Here is a 10,253-nt window from a genome sequence, read left to right as displayed (position 1 = left end):
TAATAAACAAAATGTATAGGCAAAAAAACCATATATATCCCTCAGAAGGTGACCCCGAGTCAAGCGTTTGAAAGCAAGTGATTTATGTAAGAGTTGATTATCTAAAGTGCTTTTTAACTCTTGTGATGATATCTTTTGATAAGTAGGAGTTGTTAAATTTATTTATTTATTTATTTTATTCTTTTGAGACAGAGTATCACTATGTCACCCTTGGTAGAGTGCCGTGGCATCACAGCTCACAGAAACCTCAAACTCTTGGGCTTAAGCAATTCTCTTGCTTCAGCCTCCCAAGTAGCTGGGACTACAGGTGCCTGCCACAATGCCTGGCTATTTTAGTTGCAGTTGTCATTGTTGTGTGTTTGGCAGGCCAGGGCTGGGTTTGAACCTACCAGTTCCTGTGTATGTGGCTGGCACCCTAGCTGCTGAGCTAGTCAAGTTTATTGATCTATTCTCTTTTAGGTTAGTGCTTTTAATAATTTGTTTAGGAAATCTTTAACTACTTAAAAGTCATAAAGATATTCTCTACTTTTGTCCTCTAATAGATTCGTAGTATTGCATTTCACACTTAGATTTTTAATTCATCTAAGTTAGTTTATATATTGTGTGAGGAATAAAATGTGATATAATAAGAAATGAAATACATATTTGGTCTCTGCCTTGGTTCCTAGTACACAACTCCTAAAACCTCTTTCCTACCATATATATATTTATTTATAAAAAAAAATCATTAAGTTTTAAAAATTTATTGCAACAAATTTGGAGGTTACAACTGTTTTTTTTTTACATGATACATTCTATAATGCTGAAGTCAGGGCTTTTAGTGTCCCTATCACTGAATCACTGAATAGTGTACGTTGTACCTGACAGGTAAATTTTTTTTTTTTTTGAGACAGAGTCTCATTATGTCACTGTGGGTAGAGTGCTGTGGCATCACAGCTCATAGCAATCTCTAATTCTTGGGTTTAAGTGATTCTCTTGCCTCAGCCTCCCAAGTAGCTGGGACTACAGGTGTCTGCCACAGTGCTGGGCTATTTTTTGTTGCAATTGTCATTGTTGTTTAGCTGGCCTGGGCTGGGCTCGAACCTGTCAGCCTCGGTGACTGTGGCTGGCACCGGTTACTGTGGTTACTGTGCTATGGGTGCTGAGCCCTGACAGGTAAATTTTTATCCCTCGCCCTCCACGACCCTCCATTTTCAGTGTCCATTATTCTACTTTATGACTACAATTACTCACTATTTAGCTCCCACTTATATGCAAGAACATGTAATTGTTTACTGCTGAGGTACTTAGGATAATATTCTCCCATTCCATTCAACTTGCTGCAAAATTCATTTATTTAATTCCCTTTTATGGTTGAGTAGTACTCTATGATGTAAGTATATAACACATTTTCTTTATCCATTCATCAGTTGATGAGTACTTAGATTGATTCCATTCCTTTGCAATTGTGAATTGTGCTACCAAAACATTCAGGTGTAGGTGTATTTTTAATAAATGATTTGTGGATAGTCATTTATTAATAAAGTATTTATTCCTCACAATCTGAAGTGCAGCCTTAGTCATAAATTTAGTTTAAATATATTTTGGGTTATACATGTATCATGCCATCTATTTGTCTGTCTGTGCCAATAACACAGTGCCTAATTACCATAGTTTTATGTAAATGTTTTGACATTAGCAGAGAAAATTTTTTCATCATGTTTATTCTTTAAGAGCAACTTGGCTAACATACCTCTATTGTTCAAAGTACTTCTATTGGCTAATGTACTTTTATAACATTTTAGAATCAGCTTATAAAGTTTAAAATAATAGAAAATCTGTAAACATTTTAATTGAGATGCATAGAACCCATAAATCCATATTGGGAACTATAGGAGTCAGTGGTACATAAAGGAGAGTTGTCATCTTTTTAAGATTTAATACAACATATGTAATATTTTTGTAATATTGAGTATTTCACTCCATGTACCAGGTGTATTTTTTCATTTATTTTGTATTCTTTTGATGAACCTCATAAAATTTTATTTTCCTTTTAGAAGTTTTGTATATCTTTTGTGAGACTTATTGCTAAATACTCAATTAATGCTGTTATAAATGGTATAATTAAAATTTGATTTCAAATTTGTTCCTGGTCTATAGAATATTTAAAAATGGATCTTGTGGGGCGGTGGCTGTGGCTCAAAGGAATAGGGCACCAGCCCCATATGCCAGAGGTGGCAGGTTCAAACCCAGCCCTGGCCACCCCCCCCCCCGCAAATCTTGTGAGTTCAAGACCAGAACTAATAAGAGTTGTTAATCTCTATAAAATAGCCAAGAGTTGTGAAGGGCACCCATAGTCCCAGCTACTCAGGAGGTTGAGGCAAGAGGATCAGTTGCGCCCAAGAGTTGGAGGTTGCTGTGAGCTATGATGCCATGGCACTCTACCAATGGTGAAAAGTGAGACTCTGTCTCAAAAAAAAAAAAAGCCATTAATTTAGCCATTTGCTAAACTATTACTTGAAACTCATGTAGCAGTAGATTATTTTGGATTTTTAAAATTCATATATTTTCATATGCAAATATCAATAGTTTTGTTTTTTCACTTGCAACCATTGTTGCATGATTTTTCTTTTTGAAGTTTTTTTGTTTTGGCTGGGGCTTGGTTTGAATCCACTACCTCCGGTGTATGGGGCAGGTACCCTACTCCTTTGAGCCACAGGTGCCCCCCATTCCATGATTTTTCTTGCTTGACATTTGATTTTCCCCAATAAATGTACAATGCAGCATTTGAGGCAGAGAAGTTCTTCATAGGAATAAAATTCTGAGGGTAGAGAGCAGATCTTTTTCAGCCACTTGGTGATACTAATATATATATATATATTGTGTGTATATGCATATATATATATGTATAATATATATTAGCATGTCTATATATATTATATATATATATATATAAGCACTCCAGCTCTGTCATAGCCACCAGTATCTGCACATCACTGTGAAAGCAGATGAGCTCATCCTTGATATATATATTTGAGACAGCATCTCACTCTGTAGCCCTGGGTAGACTGCTTGGCATTGTTGCACACGGCAACCTCAAATTCTTGGGCTCACGTGATCCTCTTGCCTCAGCCTCCTGAGTAGCTGGGACTACAGGTGCCCACTACAGTGCCAGAATGGCTTTTCTATGTTTAGTAGGGATGGAATGTCGCTCTTGCTCAGGCTAGTCTCAAGCTCCTAAGGTCAAGGGATCCTCTCACCTTGTCCTCCCAGAGGTCCTAATATTTTTCCCTCACCCCCAAGTGGGTTGGGATGCATGGCTGAACTAAATCTAAGAAGCCTGGCTCTGCAGCAGAGGATTTTGTGTACCAATTTAAGGACATGTGCTACTTCACCAGCAGGACAAGCCGGTGTGGCTGGAGAAATGTACAGCAACGATGAGCTTAGCTGCTTTAACAGTGGTGTGAGGATATTGATGCATGTGGCAGAGCTGGGGTAGTCACATGCTAAGAGTTGGAACAGCTGGAAGGGCCTCCTGGTGTAGCATCTGATCCAGGTGGACACCCTGTGTAGACACAACTACAACCAGATTGCTGGCTTCACTGTCTTCCAAGGCCCAGTCCCCTCAAAACCTAGTGCAGTTAACGGATACAAAAGAGAAGGTAGATAGGAGAAATGTGGTCTAGTGTTTTATAGTGCTGTGGAGTGACTACTGTTAACAATAATTTATTGTTTATTTTTAAATAGCTAGGAGAGAGGAATTTGAATATTCTGAAAGAACTGCAAGTAGATCTACCATTCAACTTGTGATCCCATTACTGGGTATCTACCTAGAGGAAAATAAATCATCATATCAAAAAGACACCTGCACTCATATATTTATCATAGCACAATTCACAATTGCAAAGATTGCAATCAACCTCAGTGTCCATCTACTGATGAGTAGATAAAGAAAATGTGGTATATACTCTCTGTAAGATGGAGTACTACTCAACAATAAAAAAGAATGAACTATGTCTTTTGCAGCAACTTGGATAGAAGTGAAGGACATTATTCTAAGTGAAGTAACTCAGAAAAATAAATGCTTTATGTTCTCATTTATAAGTGAGAGTTAAATTATGGCTAAAAAGGGCATACAGAGTGGTATCATGGATATTGGAGACTCACAATGAGAGAGGGTAAGAGGGACTTAGGGATAAAATATTACCTGTGGGGTACAAACTACACTAGTTGGGTGATGGGTACACCAAAATTCCAGACTCCACCACTGTACAATATATACATTTAATAGAATTCAACTCATACCTCCAAAATCTAAAAATGGTTATGATGGTGTATTTTATGTTATATGAATTTTATCTCAATAAAATATTAAATTAAAAATATTTTGAAAAATATTAAAGAACATCTTAATAAAAGAAAATTATATCATGTGTATGTCACTGGAAGAATGAATATTTTAAAGATATCTGTCCTCCCTGAATTATGTACAGATTTTACACAATCTGAAACAAAATCTCAGGGTTGATTTCATTTCTGGTGGAAATTGACAAGGTGATTATGAAATATATAAGGAAATGCAAAGGGTCAAGAATAGCCAAGGCAATTTTGAGGTGTATATTGCAAGTGAGGGACTTCCCTACCACATAGGGACTTTCCTACTGAGACCAATTTAAAATGCTGCGGTATCTGAGACTGACTGCAAAGACAGGCGAGAGGAACAATGAAATAGAACAGAGTTCAGAAGCAAATCCTTACATATGTGATTACCTAATTTATTATAAAAGGGATATTGTAGTGTAGTGCTGAAATAGTTGTCACTTAAATAAATAATGCTGGTTTGGGTAATATCGATAAGAAAAAATAATGACTCTTGAACTCTGCCTCACATCTACTCAGAAATCAATTCCTGATGGATCTAATGTAAGTGGTAAATTAATAAAGTTCTTAATAGAAATCAGGATAAACTTTGGCAGCACCTGTGGCTCAGTGGGTAGGGTGCTGGCCCCATATACCGAGGGTGACAGGTTTGAACCTGGCCCCAGCCAAATTGCAACATAAATAGCCAGACGTTGTGGCAGGCGCCCGTGGTCCCAGCTACTCGGGAGGCTGAGGCAAGAGAATCGCCTAAGCCCAGGAGTTGGAGGTTGCTGTGAGCTGTGTGACGCCATGGCATTCTACCGAGGGTGATAAAGTGAGATTCTGTGTCTAAAAAAAACTAAAACCAAAACAGGATAATCTCTTTATGATGTTGTCATAGCTGAAGATTCCTCAAACCATACGCAAAGTGCTAATAAAGAAAAAATGGAAAATAGGCAGATAAAAATAACTTTTATTCATCAAAGGAACTGATTAAGATAATAAAAATTCAAGATAAATAGGACAAGGTACTTGCAATGCAAATGTCCTTATATATCCAGAATATATAAGGAATTACTATAAATCAATCCCCAAAGAGGTAAGAAGCATAGCAGAAAAATGGATAAACAACTTTAATAGCCACTTTACAAGATAAAATATCCAAATGGCTGATAAGCATATAAATAGGTGCTTGAACACATTAATTGTATTAATAGTATTTAGTTCACAATGTGATATCTCCATATACTCACTAGGATTGATATAAGGAAGAAACAGACAATATAAATTTTGGCAAATATGCAAAGCAATTAGAATTCACATATATTGCTTGGGGGAGCATAAGTTAATAAGAACATTTAAAAAATTCTCTTTGGCTCCTTTGCCTTAGCCTACGTCTTGCTCACAGGAGACTTAGGAAGGCATGGGGGCGGGGAGGTATCGAGCGACACAAGAAACATGGCGGCAGCCGCAGCTGCCACAGTGACGAAGACTGTGGCAGCAGTGACGATAATGGCTTAGAATAAGACAGTGGGGTTTACTCCGTGTGGTTGTCAGGAGACCTCTGTATGGCTTTTCAATTTTAGTTGAAATTGCCTCCACGGCCTTTTGGAGTCCCTTGATGTGTCTCCAGAGTAAATTTCGATTACTCTACATTTCATCAATGTTGTAGTGGCAGGAAAAAGGAGGAACTGATTTGAGGTGAAAAGTTTTTTTTTCCTCTAGGTTTAACGAACTGTAAACTTAAAAAAAGCAAAGATGGGTGAAAGGAAACCAGAGCCTTTGGACTTCGTGAAAGATTTTCAGGAATACCTGACTTAGCAGACCCATCATGTGACCGTGATTTCTGGATCGGTTAGTGGGGACAAAGAAGCAGAGGCTCTTCAGGGAGCTGGAACAGATGGTGATCAAAATGGGCTGGATCACCCATCTGTTGAAGTTTCCCTGGATGAAAACTCAGGAATGTTAGTACAGGGGTTTGAAAGGACATTTGATGGGAAGCTCAAGTGTCAGTACTGCAACTATGCCAGCAAAGGAACAGCCCGGCTTACTGAACATATTAGAATCCACACAGAGACTGAGTGTCACTTTGTCACCCTTGGTAGAGTGCTTTGGCGTCACAGCTCACAGCAACCTCCAGCTCTTGGGCTTAGGCGATTCTCTTGTCTCAGTCTCCCCAGCAGCTGGGACTATAGGCAACCGCCACAATGTCTGGCTATTGTTCAGTTTTTTAAATCCAAAGACTAGACAAACATGAAACTTTCCATACATGAGCTGCTCTTATAGTTTCTACACATTTTTCTTTTGAAACAGGTAAGAAACCTCATAGATGTCACCATTTGCATCTGCTTATGAACATCATCTGGAAGCCCATATGTGTTCTCATACTGGAGAAAAACCATACAAATGTGAATTGTGTTCCTTCTGCTGCAGTGATCAGGTTTCATCGAAGGCACAAGCATAAAATGGTACCAATTAAAGGCACTAGGTCTTCCTTAAGCAGCATGAAAATGTGGGGGGGTTTACAGAAAACAAGCAATTTGAGCTACAGCAGAAGAGCACTAATCAATCTAAGTCACCTTCCATGGTGGTTCAGAAACCAGACTACCTTAATGATTTTACCCATGAGATCTCAAATATCCAGACTGATTCCTATGAAAGTATGGCAAAAACCACACCAACTGGTGTTGGGTGGTGATTTCTCCTGGCGAGAGAAGGACAGCTTGGCTGTGGGTGCAAGCTTGCTCCTAGAATTGTATGAAAGCAAGAAACAACTACTTACTCAGGGTGGCAGTAGCAAAATGTCTTTATTTTCCACTACCTTTTTACTGGGAGCGAGTCATGTACATCACATTGATCAATAATCCTAACATCCTCTATTAAACTATAGAAAAGAAGGAAAGTCTGGGAAAGTAAGACAACCATCTTAAGACTAGCCTCAAGCTATTCCCCTCTAAAGATCTAAAACAACTATACATTATCTGACTTCTATTTTCAAAGTTAAAGGTCAGGATAAATAGGGGAGTAAAACTTTTTTCTTCCATGTACTCAATTAAATTGCTGAGAAACAGGCTCCATGACTGTTTTCTCATAGTTTGGAGGCCTGGTGGTTATGATGGAGTGTTTTACTCACATCATTATGATGGAGTTTTTCTTTTCACTCACACCAACCTTTGAGTCATGTCCTCTGCACAGATGGGCCATTTCAACCCTTATCTGGCAGGCTGACTTGACTGCACAGTTGGGGTTCCATGTAGGAGGCTGTTAAGCCTTGCCTGCAGGCCCCCACTGTGCTTTCCCAGGTTGCTTAGGCCTTGACAAAAACGCATAATACTCACGAGTCTTTTTGCAGTTTCTGGAATTAAAAGAGCATATTTCATTTAATTTTGTGGGAATTCATCCCACAAACTGGTGGCCTTCCCAGGGACCCCCAAGAACTCATGGTTGACAACCCTTTGAATTGGTTCTTGACTCTAGCAGGACAGTTGTCCAGATTGCCTCCTGAAAACCAAAACCCTGCATCCCCTGATGTAGTTCCCTGCCCAAGCCTTTCATGATTCAGCAGCTTTCTGCCCAAGCAGTAGTTTCAGCTGTGTCAGCAAGTATTCACCAGAGCTCATCTCCCACAAGCCCCGAACCTTGGCCATCACATAGTTAAAGGAACTATAATCCAGTGACAGGTCCGAGCAGTGAGCCGAGTGCCCACATGAGTACTCTTAGTATAGGAAATAGCCAGCCAAGCACTCCAGCCTGCTGGTCCAGGACACTCAGCTTCTGCACCACTGCCAACACTGGGATATGTACTTTGCAGACAGTATCCTTTACACTATTCATTTGGGGTGTCATGGGTATGACAATCCTTTTCAGTGTAATATATGTGGATGCAAATGTAAAAACAGGTATAATTTTGCCTGTCATTTTGCAAGAGGAAAACATAGCCAACATTGATTGAAAACAATCACATTATGTTTTACCTGATTTTGCCTTTTTGTATTTTGTGGTTTGATTTTTTTTCCATCCCTAATTTAAGGTTTGTACACCTGAAAACCAATACGCTGCATCCCCTGATGTAGTAGATTATATTTATAGAACATAAATTTGACAGTGGAAAAAATTTTGCCATTTTTTTCATAAAAATCTGGTCATTTATGTATTAAAATTTTAGACACTTGTATCCCTTTCATTTAAACATTTGAGAATTAGAGTGCAATCATAATCTTCCAGGTGTTCATTTAAATTTCTCACATTTATGGTCTATAAAACTTTAAGGGCTTGGCGCCTATAGCTCAACCGGCTAAGGCGCCAGCCACGTACACCTAAGGTGGTGGGTTCGAATCCCCAGCCCGGACCCGCCAAACAACAATAACGGCTGCAACCAAAAAATAGCCGGGCGTTGTGGCAGGCGCCTGTGGTCCCAGCTACTTGGTTGGGAGGCAGAGGCAGGAGACTGGCTTGAGCCCAGGAGTTGGAGGTTGCTGTGAGCTGTAATGCCACAGCACTCTACCCAGGGGGACAGCTTGAGGCTCTGTCTCACAAAAAAAACCAAAAAACAAAAAACAAAACTTTAAGGTTCTTCTATACTTTTGATATTTCAGTATATACGTTGAGCTAGATGTAATTTCTGCCATATTTCAAAATGGTAGAATGAATTATTTTCTCTTACAAAATCTGTTACAACTTGTTTCAGTGTTTAGTAGAGAATTGCCTTAAAAATTCATCTTAACTGAAATACTGTTTAGTTTACATATCTGATGTTGAATTAGTAATTTTGTTTCAACTGACAATAGTAAAGCTATTTCAGTGTAATAATTTTTTTTCCACAAGGGGAAATGTAAAATAGTTAATTCTTACAAAAATATGGGGTGAAAGTTCTAAAATAAAACTTAAGACTTTAAATTGAAAAATGTGTTTAATATTTAAAATACTCATTTATTTAATTTCTAGTTTAAACACATGTCCACTTTCCATTGATTCTTTATTATATTTCCAGATTACTTTCAAAAACCACAGGTGAACACACTAGAGTGTTAGATGCCTTTTTTCCTTTCAGCTTAAACATTTTAAATCTTTCATTCTTAAGATATTAGTGTCAGATGACATTGATAACAATAGTGAGAATATTTTATTCTTCCTATTCCTTTGAAGACCAAAGAGGTATAGTGGAAATAATTCATCTTATTATTAAAATGCAGTCCTTCTAAAATTTTTTTTTCTGAGGATTTCTTTTTTCTGCCTTCTATTTATTTACTGCTCATAATTTCCAAGAAAAGGTGGGTATAGAAACACATGGGACAAAGTAATGGTGAAGAAGTATTTACAAAAATGAGAACATGTACCTAAAGTGGATTCTGGTCTCCTTTCAGAATTGGCCATTTAAAATGTGTCCTGTGAATTCCAACATTCTTCTTTGCAATTTCACTAGTCTTCATGTATAGTGATAAAATTATATGGAAACTGAATTATCACCTTAGTAAGAAAGGATTAAAAGGTGTGACAATGGATAGAAAATGCATTTAAACATATTTGTTTATAAAAGTAAGACTTGCTAAATCTAGAGTAATTCATTTTGAATAGGAGGCTGTTGTTTTTATAATTATGTAATAACTAGTTTACTCTGAAGACAGCTTGGTTAAACAATAAAATATATTGTTACTAGCTGTTGGTTTCTGTGTACTTTGCAAACATTTTTCATTTGGTTCACATCTTCTTCAGTATGTTCTTACCTGGCTTCAGAATGAGAATGTCCTGTTTTGCATCTATTAGCCAAAAAGGACTAGTAGATAGAAGGGAAATATCGATAGTATATGTCCACAAAAACCCTGAGTGCCAAGTTAATGGATCCGCTGCCCTCTCCCAAATGCTGGAAAAAGTCCACTGAGTTCTTTTAGTATCTGATCTAAGCTGATCTCAACTGC

At 37.9% G+C, this 10,253-nt stretch overlaps 1 pseudogene; it reads left to right on the top strand.

Annotated features, from left to right (window-relative positions):
* The first annotated feature begins 6,096 nt into the window (after window positions 1–6,096).
* On the top strand, window positions 6,097–8,297 carry LOC111725083 (annotated as a pseudogene).
* The last annotated feature ends 1,956 nt before the right edge of the window (window positions 8,298–10,253 follow it).

Source organism: Otolemur garnettii, unplaced genomic scaffold, assembly GCF_000181295.1.
Source record: "Otolemur garnettii isolate 467f Iridium unplaced genomic scaffold, OtoGar3 scaffold00031, whole genome shotgun sequence".
NCBI classification, from domain to species: Eukaryota; Metazoa; Chordata; class Mammalia; order Primates; family Galagidae; genus Otolemur; species Otolemur garnettii.
Note: the sequence above shows the minus strand (reverse complement) of the source record. Positions and strands in the feature narration are given on the sequence as shown.